Here is a 10,717-nt window from a genome sequence, read left to right as displayed (position 1 = left end):
TTCCTCCATCCCCCAGTCGGGACTCAGATCGGGGTGGTGGGGCTGACAGGCTCCGGGGGGTCCCATCGATCTCAGCCCCTCTGCGACCCCCACCCCACCCCAGGGAGCTTTCCTGGCTGCCGCTGGGCCAGCCCCACAGCCTGTTTGATGCCACCTCACGCTGCCTCGCCTGGCACCCTCCCAGTGCCTGCTGCTATCACCCCCCCATCCTGGGGGGCCTTCCAGCGCTGTCGGGGGTCGTTCATGGTGAGATGATTCTGGTTTCTTTTAAACCAAGGCAGGAGCAATAAGGCTGCCATCGGCATGCCTCCTTGGCCAGGTCGCTTGTGTTGCAAACAGCTCTGTGGTGAAGCCCAGGGGTGAGTTTTGCAGCCGCACGCCACCCCGTTGCTCTGAAGGGTCACAAACACAAAGGTGCTGGCCTGCCCTGGCCAGCGGGACAGGCCCCCAGGAGCCAGCCCTGGCATCACAGCCACCCTAACAGCTCACACGGGAAACCTCCATTCCAGCCAAGGGCAGAGAGTGGTGGTCAGCGCTGGTAAAGGTAACGGCAGCAGAGAAGTCAAACCCTCACTTGAGGCTGTCGCTGCATTCATCACCACAGGATTCCCGGGAAAGAGGCCGTGCAGAAGTCCTAAAGAGGCCAAAACATGGACAAATGACAAACAACTGAGGTTCCTCGTGCAATGCCACACACAGAAGGGCAGGGAAGACTCAAGTCACCCAGCCCCCAGTTTATCCAACCTGACTCACTGCAGCGTCCCAGTGTTTGTAATGAATCCGCTCTGACTGGACTGACACCAAAGTTGAAGGGCTTTTTCCTCCCTAAACCCTCCTGGGAAGCAGAAGGGGTCCTTTGTGGCCACTTGCCCTTAGGGACAGACTTCTGCAAAACCCTCGTGGATTTGCAGACTGGGCAGTGGCCAGGAAGGGCAGCTGCTCGGCAAAGGATGGGAATTGAAACGTATCCAGCGAGCAGCCACCGAGCCAAACAGAAGAAGTCTTTAGTAATAATAAACACTTTGTATTTACAAAGATTTTTTCCCCACAGTAAATAAATCTGATTAGTGTAAACAACATTAACGCTTCTTGGATAAAATACACAAAACCATTCCTCAGTCAGGTTTCCTCTCCCTGGGGAGTGCCTCACTGCTGCCTCCATCTAAGTAGATAAATCATGAAGTCTTACCTGCAAAGGCTCATGACTGCAGCCTAAAAAACAAGAAATAAAGGTTTCAGGTCTTCCTGAGAAAAAGGTGAGGTTTTGAACCCTCTTAGGTATTGCCTAACCCGAGCCTTTCTCAGCTGCACTTCTGTAAAAGGGAGGTATTTTATGAGTGCCTCCAGTGCTCTGTTTAAGAGGGAGGAGTGATCTATGCTCTCCCCAGAAAGGGGTGACTTGGTTCCCCGGCTCTGGGAAAAGATTTAGAGCTGCGAAGCTTGGGCTGATGGATTTTTCCAGGCCAGAGTTAGACCCCGTGGCCCCAGAAGGGAACGAGCCTTAAAATTCACTCCTCCTCTACCAGCTATAGTAATTTATTGCCAGGGAAAGGCTTAAAGCTCTAAAAAGTGAAACGAAAAGAGGAAGGAGATCACAGCAAAGGCATTGCCAACTACCGAGTCCTCTGAAAACAGCAGCCGGTTGCAATTTCCCTGCGAAGAACAGCGAAGCTCCCACATGGTGGCAGGGCCAAGCACCTGGACATAGGCTCCTGCCTTCTCTCCCGTGCTAGACCACCATTTCGGGAATGGCAGGGTCCCTCTCATTCGCACAGCTGGTTTACAGACCTGAGCTTCTCTCCTGGACTTCTCTCCTTCTCTCAAGGAGCAGGAACCCCAGCTCCTCGGAGGAGCATCTTCCCCCAGGAGCACAGGGCTGCCTGTCCTAGGATGAGCTCAGCAGGATCACCATGTTCTTGTTATAACCTTCCGAAACGAGGGTTGATGTCCTCGAGACACCGAACCCCGCACTGTAGTCAGCAGAAGTTTGTTGAACCCAAAATGCTGGAAAAGAACTTGGCAAAGATTTTTCTCAGTGAAGTGTTTTCCTGGAAACTAAGCAAACACGGGATGAGGAGGGGCAAGGGGCTGCGAGGGGTCAGGACTGAGCAGGGGGAGGGATGGGGCAGCCCCGCCGCCCTCCTGCGCCCAGCGCTGGCACTCCTGGGTCCCCCGAGTGACATGCTGCTTTTCCTGCCCCAAAAAGTCCGGGTTGGTTGTGCCGAGATACACAGAGCAAGGCAAAGGCGGGACGGGAAAACGCCGGTGCGCAGGCAGGCGGGCAGAGCCAGTGCATTTGCCATTTGGGCAGCAGAGAGCTCACGTGGAAAAGCATCTCTTGCAAACCCCACGGGCAAATTCACTGTTTTTATCTACCGCTGCTGGTTTCCTTCCTCCCCATCCCTCCCTCCCGGTCCTGCTGCCTCCTCGTTCTTCTCCAGTGCATCCTTATTCATTATTCCTCTCCAGCAGGACTCTCTGTACTGACTAAGCCTTCAATTAGCTTCTGTGAATCTGTTTGAGAGCGGTTCAGCTGTTGCAAAGAAATATTCAAATATACGAGGCTATCAGACTGTGACAAACCTATTTGTGAATGACCATTGCTTTGGTTTGCACTTGTTTTAACCTCTGCTTTCGGACGGATGTTTAGTTTGAAATGAAATCCATGTGCAGTGGACTCTCTGCACATTCATACAAATACTCTAAAATCAATCACGTAGAAAATTGCACTTACACAAATAGACACTTCTATACACATTTCAGAGTAAGCAATAAGCAGAAATAACAGCTGCTCCACCAAAAGGGAGGAATCACAAGACATACCCTAAGCCAAAACGAAATCTTCAGCAATAATAAACATCTATTATTTACAAAGCTTTTCCTGTATAAATATATATGAAGGCTGAAATTACTGCATCATTAAGACCATAAATATTTTTTACTTTGTTCTGTGAGCTGCACAGAAAGGCCAGAAGGAGAGCTTGTAAAGAAAAACCACCTCTCCACCTCTCTAGTAATAGTTGTAGGAGAAGCGATCAACAGCATAGAATTAAAAGGGTTTTGTATTTGCCCGCCATATTGAATTTCTACTGTCCTCATAACAGTATAAGCAATAATTCCCATAATAAAAAGTTACAGTGACATTTGGTAAGACCCACATCCCTGCAAAAAGCCGAATCTCCATTTCATTTCGATCTCTAGTTAAAAACATCAGGTCGGATGTTTTTTTCCCAGACTAGCCTCCGCTCTCGTTTTCACAGACTGAGCAAAAGCACTGGAGATAGCTCTGAGCATGTTTGTTGTGCTTGTGGTTTAAACTCAGCAGAATTTATTCAGAAGAATAAATAGATTATCCTTCATTCATTTTACTCTCGGGACGTTTGTGAAATTCCCCGTGGGCGGATCGCTGCTGCGGCTGGAGGCACAGCCCGGCACGGGATGTGGCACAGCCCGAGCGGATCCGGCACAAAAGGGGCTGAAACAAAGAAAAAATAATCCAGACAGATGTAATCAGAATATCGTAGAAAAATATTCCCTGGCGCCCGCGGCACTGACAGGCAGCAGTTTGTGCCTGGCTTGGGTTGGGAGTTCAGCGGAGGGGTTGGTTAACCGGTGGGAAATTACCTTAACCATGAGCCTGTTAAGATGTTGGTATAAAGTATATCCCATCTCATCCCACACTCCCAGTTTGTTATCTGTCTTCACTATCAATACTGATTTTGAGGGAAAAGATTTCCCTTCTGTGTCTTTTTAGGTCTTTTTCAAACAACTTCTTTGCCCCAAATGCTCCCGCACTCGCTTTTGGGTCTTCTTTCCATGTCCCACGTGTTAACGACGTGGCAGATGCTCCTTCACACCACGCTCTTGCTTTCACACATCGGTCTTGTAAAGAGATCCCGATAAAGATCACATAATCCTCTTCATTTCCCTTTGTAGTCAGCTCCATTTGATGTGTCCAGAGCCTGCTGAAAAAGGAAGAGAACTAATCCCGCTTGCCTCCGCCGCACACGGTGGGGAATTCATGGGATTTATGTTCCAGCTCCACTCAAAACTGTGTCCAAAAGGCCCTCTGTATGTGTGAAGTGTTATTATAATGTACAGTAACATCTAGGTCAGCGATCGGAATAGCAGCAGGCAGCATGAGCTGTCTTTGAAACGTCAGAAGAGCCTGTCCGGCCCGTTAGAGATGTGACATACGGTGCAAATTCAGAATAAAATAAAAATTAGGGTAGTGTTTGGGGGAGGAAGAGTGAGGAAGAACAGAAAGAAGCAAAAATGAAACATGCTTTGGGTATCAAATTCAGTGCGAGGGACCAGAGCTTCGTTAGAGCCAGAGAAAGTGAAAGCCTCCTGCTCGCTGCTGCGCTGGCACAGCCAACTTATCCCCGTGGAAAGGCACGAAACTCCGCCGGTTCCTCAGTCTACAGCATCCCTACGGGGCCTTCATCGCGAGCCACAGGGGACTTGGGTACCAGCAGTTCACAGACCACGCCTTTGCCTGGGAGGAGCCGCGATGCTCCGTGGCGAAGGCAGCGCAAGCCCAGTTCCGATGCATCCCCCAAAAAGCTGCTTGAAGGACATCGGGTACGGTTACTGTTGGTTTTCTCTCTCCTTTCTGATTAAGGGTGGTTACTGCTGAATGTCTTGTTAGGGCTGGCCAAATTAATCTACTCTGAGCGATGCTAAACTGCCTCCCCACAAACATTTAAGCAGGGTAGCTGCCCTGAGCTAGCCCGCGGGCTGCAAGGCACCCCATCGTCCCGTCCTTAGGGGCCTCGGGGAACGCTAGCCAAAAAGGCAATTACACACAATATTCTGCTTCCTTTTAATATATCATTGTGATGGAAGAAATATGTGCTTTATCTTCTCTTTATAAACAAAACAATTCTCTTACCTCATCGTATAAGGTTGTAATTATCTTCCCACATTAGATACTTTGAGATAAATCTTTTGAAGAACGCCTCTCCGTTGCTGTTTCTCTCTTGTGCGCCGACAGGCACACACACAAAATAAACCCAATGAAGCTCATGAGTAGTGCTATGGGGCCAAGCTGATATCCCCTCATCTGTTTTCTATTTTCCCCTCCTTCCCCCTGCCCCATATTGCAGATATATGATACAGTAAAATTATAGAGCAGGAAGTCACAAGAAGTAGCAATTCAACTTTCAGGGAATAATTCAGTGTCACTTAGTCATATCGTCCATATATGAAAAAGAAAAAAGAGAGGTAGAAAACAGCTCCCGCAAGGCATTTCTAGCTCTCACATGTTCTCATTTTATTCCTTATCCTGCAATTTATCTTCTTGTTTTCAGCAAGCCAGCAATGAAGTAGAAAAACCTTAAGAAATCTTAGTCTGACATATCTTTCTGGGGAGTATTCATTTCCACTCATAGCTGCATAAGCCATGGAAAAGTCTGTGCCATCACTGGAGAGCAAACCACTTGATGAGCAGAGGCTACAGACCTTAAAATGGATAAAAGCAAGTTTTTTCTGGCCTGCTTCAACTGATTTAAAGGTCTGATAGACGCCCAACGTCAGTGCAGTAATCTGCTGAGGTTGGCTCTAGGCCATTTTGTAATGCAGGAAGAGAGCAAACGTTTGAGCATCCCGAGCCAAATTACAACAGACTGTTATTTTGGGATGCTAAGCTTTGAAATCTGAATTCATTTAGTTTATTATGATATATTGGAACTTCCTAAAAAAAAAAAAAAAAAAGATACTCATTAACTTCAGTTAAATAGAACAGGCAGAAGAAACCATTCCCTGCCAAAAAGATACACAAACTACATTATGTCAGCAGACCATCTCGTAACTGGAGATGTGTAGCCAGAAGGCTGCTTCTGTTAGCCTATAGACTTTGCATGAAATTCAGCTCACTGAAAGCATGATAAAACTCTGACTTCAAGACCAACCTCAAAATGTCCCTCCGTAGCTCAGCACGATAGTTTCTTCAGGAAAATTTAAGGAGCCATTTTCTTCTCCATCTCTGTATCATAACAATATGTTACACCCAACATGACAAGGTGGTCATTACTGATCACGGGGCCTCTGCACAAACATCTCTCAATACATTTCACGTGGTGTTAACGAAGCAAAGGAAAAGAGACATTAGAGCATGAAAGTGCAAGCATGTTCCCTACTGTACATTTTCCAACATGCTATCCATATTTCTGAAGTAAACCCGAGGGTTTGAAGGACAGCAGAGTATTTCTCAAGGCTGCAATGCCTTGTTTGATTCACACCCTCATCAGCAGGAAAATGCTGCATCTAAGAGAAGAAAGAGAAAGAACCTTAAAAAATAATAATAGTTAAAAAATGATTGGTAGCTGTTTCGCGTAGCATTTGCACATCACTGATATCCCAGTTCTGCAAAGTTATACACGTGCTGAGTGTTTTTTTCTGCTTACTCCATTCTTCAGACGACGGCCTCCTCAAGCACCAAGGTGAAGCAGGTACGTAACACAGCGCAGGACAGAAGACCAAGCAAGCAGTAATAAACTTTAGGAAAAGTAGGTCCTAATAAAGAAAAGTGTCCCTTTTTAATGAAGAGAGAACACACTTCAATGACACTAGAAGGACATCTCACAACACACCCAGTCGTGTCTCGCGCCAGGCCACCACCGAGCGGGCGCAGCCCTCTCCCACCGCGCAGCAGACCGAGCGCTCGGACCCAGCAACCACCCTCCTTCCGTGTGATCCCAGACCTGCCAGCCCAGAGGGCCTGCGCAGCCGGGTGGGAGGAAGCTGAGCAACCTCCCCTCTCGCTTTCAGTGACAGCTTGGACAGACATCTACTGGGAGGGGAAAGCTAGCGCCGAGCCAGCCTTGGGATGGGGAGATGGACTAGATGACCTGAGCTGTCAGTGCATTAGGTTCACTTACACACTCCTGGACCGGTTTCTGCTGGGTAAAGTGAGATGTTACGGCCGACTTGCTCCAAAAAGGGTGCACCTCCCTCTCCCACGCACCAGCTCTTCTCCTGCCTCCATCAGCCCAGCACCATGGTCACAGGCAGCTCCTTTCCCCCCAGCACAGTGGGACCCACTCTGCAGGTCCAGCTTGTTGCTGGATTCATGGGCTGAACGGGCTCCCCAGCAGCAGGACCCTTTCTGGAGGCAGCAGGCAGGATGGGCAGGAGCAGGCACCGGGAAGTGAACGATACCAGCAGGAGCAGGGACTCGTGCACGGGCTCTGCCTGCCCCAGCTTTCCCGCGCTGGCCACCTCCACGCCCATCCCCACGGGGCTGGACCGGGGTAGGTACAAGAGCAAAAGAATCCCACTCGACATGCTCTCCTGCCTGGCATCGCACCGGCAGCAGCAAAAGACCTTCTCAGGCTTTCCTTCAGCTTTGAGACTCTGCGCACTGAAGGTGATTATATACCTCATCAGCCCCTTCATGTCTGGATTTTACCTTTTCCTTCTGCTTCCTCGTGGCTAGAAAACTCAGACGGAGACATTGCGTTCACCACTGTCTGCTTTGGGGGGCTGTATGCCAAGCAGAGCTTCACCCAAGCCCGTGATTCTGGAGCATTTCTATCTGCATACATGCGCGCATATGAACACAAACCCCATACGGACACGTACTTCTCAATTAGGTATTGCGAGTTCCTCATCACTGTGAGGAATTATAGGGGACATATGGCTTAATTTAGTTGCAGTGGTTTTGTAGTTACAGCTGAGTAGATAACATGACAAGGCTAGTAATCGTTTCTACGAGGGAGTGATTTAGTAATATAATCTACAGCGCTTGTAAAGGCTCCTTGATAAAGGGCCAGGCAGAGCTGGAACAGTTTGGATCCATTTCCTCACCGCTGCTGAGAACGAATGTTGCAATATGTTAGGAGGGTTGAATGGAAAATAATTGCCTTCATTATGCAAGTTCAACGTACAGACATATGTTCCTGGATAAACCACTTCTACAACTAGCCAGGTCCACGTAGCTTATTTTCCATAAAATATAAGGAGTGGCATTTTCTACAGGTTTCAGTCAAGTATTTGAAACAGGCATGCGCTGTTTTATCCAGCAAAGCATATGCACGTTTCTGAGGTTCACATGCGCGTAGGTTTATTGCTTTTTACAAGAGATGCAGGTGTGGGAATAGGTCTCGTAGAGGATGTCTGAACATGCACCAGGACTTTGGCATATCCAAAGCAGAGAGAAACTGGACACTTGGATTTTTATAGGAAACAGCACATTGTAAAGCAAGGTATCTTGGGCCAAATCCAGTTCCTCTTGTTTAGGCAAACTGACCTCTTGATTTCAGTGGTGCTTCTCACTCAGGCAAGGTAAACAGAAACTCAGCTTTGGGCATTTACGGGAAGAATCAGAGAAGTGTTTTGTTTAGTATGATACAATAGGACTCTGTATTAGCATTAGCCCCAAGTGCCTGGAAATCTGGAATTCAAATGAAGCAAAACCTCACTACAAGTAAAGAACTTCTTAAAACCAAAGTTGTTTCCACCACTACTTTTAACAAGCAGAGTTGCCAGCTACTGAGAAAGTGAATAAGTGATGGTCTGGCCTGGGAGGATTCCAGTAGGATTAGTCTGGCAGTTGTAGCACAATCAAGACAAACGAATTTCTTCATTATTAGTTTTTTTAATTCTTCTAAGTCTGCTTTTCACAATGGTTTGGCACCATCCGCCCTCATCACTCTCCGACTCCGAAGCTGGCAAGCGGACACATTTGCTTTCTTCTTTTATTATAGCGGAGGGACGGGCTAATTTAGACCAGGAGTCCGGTGTGCCTGTGAAGCTCCTCCGGAGCCCCGGGAGAAGCGGGAAGGCAACGCTCCCTCGCCCCAGCTGCTGCAGGAGAGACGTTTCGTCCACGACCAGGAACAAATATTTATCAGACAGGCTTTCCAGTCATATGGTCCTAATCCTCGCAGCAATGTGCAACTCCCAGGATGAGGTCATGGTTGTTTAATCCCAAACTGGACTATTTTTCTAGAGGCCAGATCAGGTAGGTAGGAGATGGAACGCTCTTCTCGCAGCCTGGGGCTCACCGGGAGCAAACCGCGGGGTTTGAGGGACACCGTGATGTGCAAACACACACCCACAAACACGCACAAAGACTTGCTCCAGAGCACAACGGGGCTGCCAGGGCGCAACATTAAATTCCCAGCACCAACACTGGGTACCTGCTGCTCTGAGTTTTCAGAACTTGTCAAAATCCAATTGTCAAACTCCCTGAAAGCTTCTTGAAACAAAAGACATTCTCAAAAGTGAAAAAAAGGGTAAGAGAAAATGTTTTTTTAAAGGTCATCAGAAGGTTCTCCCAGCTGATTACTGCTGGGAATACTTTTTTAGGTAGTTGAGGTATCTTTGGTTTGCTTGTTAGCCTTTCACTGGACTTTGGTGATTTACACTTTAAACTGAAGAACCAGGGAATTCCCTGGCCATTTTCCTCTAGGGACTGTTTGGATCAGGAATTATCCAAATTAGGAATTGTATCTGAATCCTGCCGAGGCCTGAGCTAACAGACTGGCTCATGACTCCCGGACAGACCCTTATTATTTTAGCCCAGATGGTACTAAAAAAAGACCATCTCAAAAACATGAGACATCCAATGGCATGTTTTAGGACTGCAAGTTAAACACACAGACCAGCTATATTCCTTCAGTTTTCTCCTCACATAGAGAGAGGTGTGCCGTGCATATGATAATATTCCAAATATTGTGTGATATTACGTGAAACAACTCAAAATATGTCACTTATCAATGTATAGCAGCACTGTGTCTAGGGACAAGGTTTTCTCAAGCAGGACTGAACCAAGGGAAAGAGCACAACCAACATATTGTGTGTTGCGTTTTCAGCTGGAAGGTTTCCCAAACCTCAGACAAGGTGAAATTTGGGTCACTCCCAGAAGAATCTGACAGCCAAGTAATCAAGGAGGTTGGAAAGGCAGGTCCTGTCTCTTATTTTGAACCAGCCTTTGGCTCTGCAGTTTCATGTAAGACTGAGTAATTTCTGAGCGTGACTAACCCAGAGCAGCCCGTTTACCTGCAGCCAAGCGCTTCCCGAGAGGGGAGCTCAGGTCTCCCACAGCCCAGGTGACCCCAACCACCAGATTTGGCTTTGGGAAATCTCTCTTTCTCTGCACAGCTTTTTCCAGAAATCTTGGTTTTTATGTCACACCAAAAGAAAAACAACAGTTAAAACCTCCGGGTTTCGGTGTCTCTCCTCCACATCTGTGGCAGGACTCCCACTTTCATCTCTGATCAGCGGTGGGGTCTACTTGGGTCGTGCCATTGAGCGGATGCACAAGGTTGCTGGGCCAAAGGCAGGGTCCCAGGTTGAGCCTCAAACGTGCTCACAAAATCCGGATGGGAGTTTGTACCAGGTGGTGGTTTGGGGTTCAGCTAAAGCTCTGCTCACCACCTCCCCAGGAGGAGCAGCACTGAGCCCCAAACGCTCAGTCCAAGAGGGGAAGGCACCGGGCAGCCAGCGCGGGGGAGAGCCGCTGAGCCCCCGCTACACTGCAGAAACCCCGACCCTGCGGGGCTGAGCGCGTTTTGCTTTCAGCGCGTTGTAGTCACCTCTGATAAATAACAGGAGAAGGGAAAAGCAAGAGAAAGCGGTTGACGCTGCAGAGCTGGGTTGTTTACCCCCTTTCCTGAGCAGGTTCTTTATTGATTTCACATGTGGCAAGAATCAGCCCTTGGATCTTCAGTTTTCTTTTCTCCTTCTACCTCATTCCCTTTGAATCCATCAG

This window comes from Calonectris borealis, chromosome 15 (genome assembly GCF_964195595.1).
Source record: "Calonectris borealis chromosome 15, bCalBor7.hap1.2, whole genome shotgun sequence".
NCBI lineage: Eukaryota > Metazoa > Chordata > Aves > Procellariiformes > Procellariidae > Calonectris > Calonectris borealis.
This window is presented reverse-complemented; position numbering follows the sequence as displayed.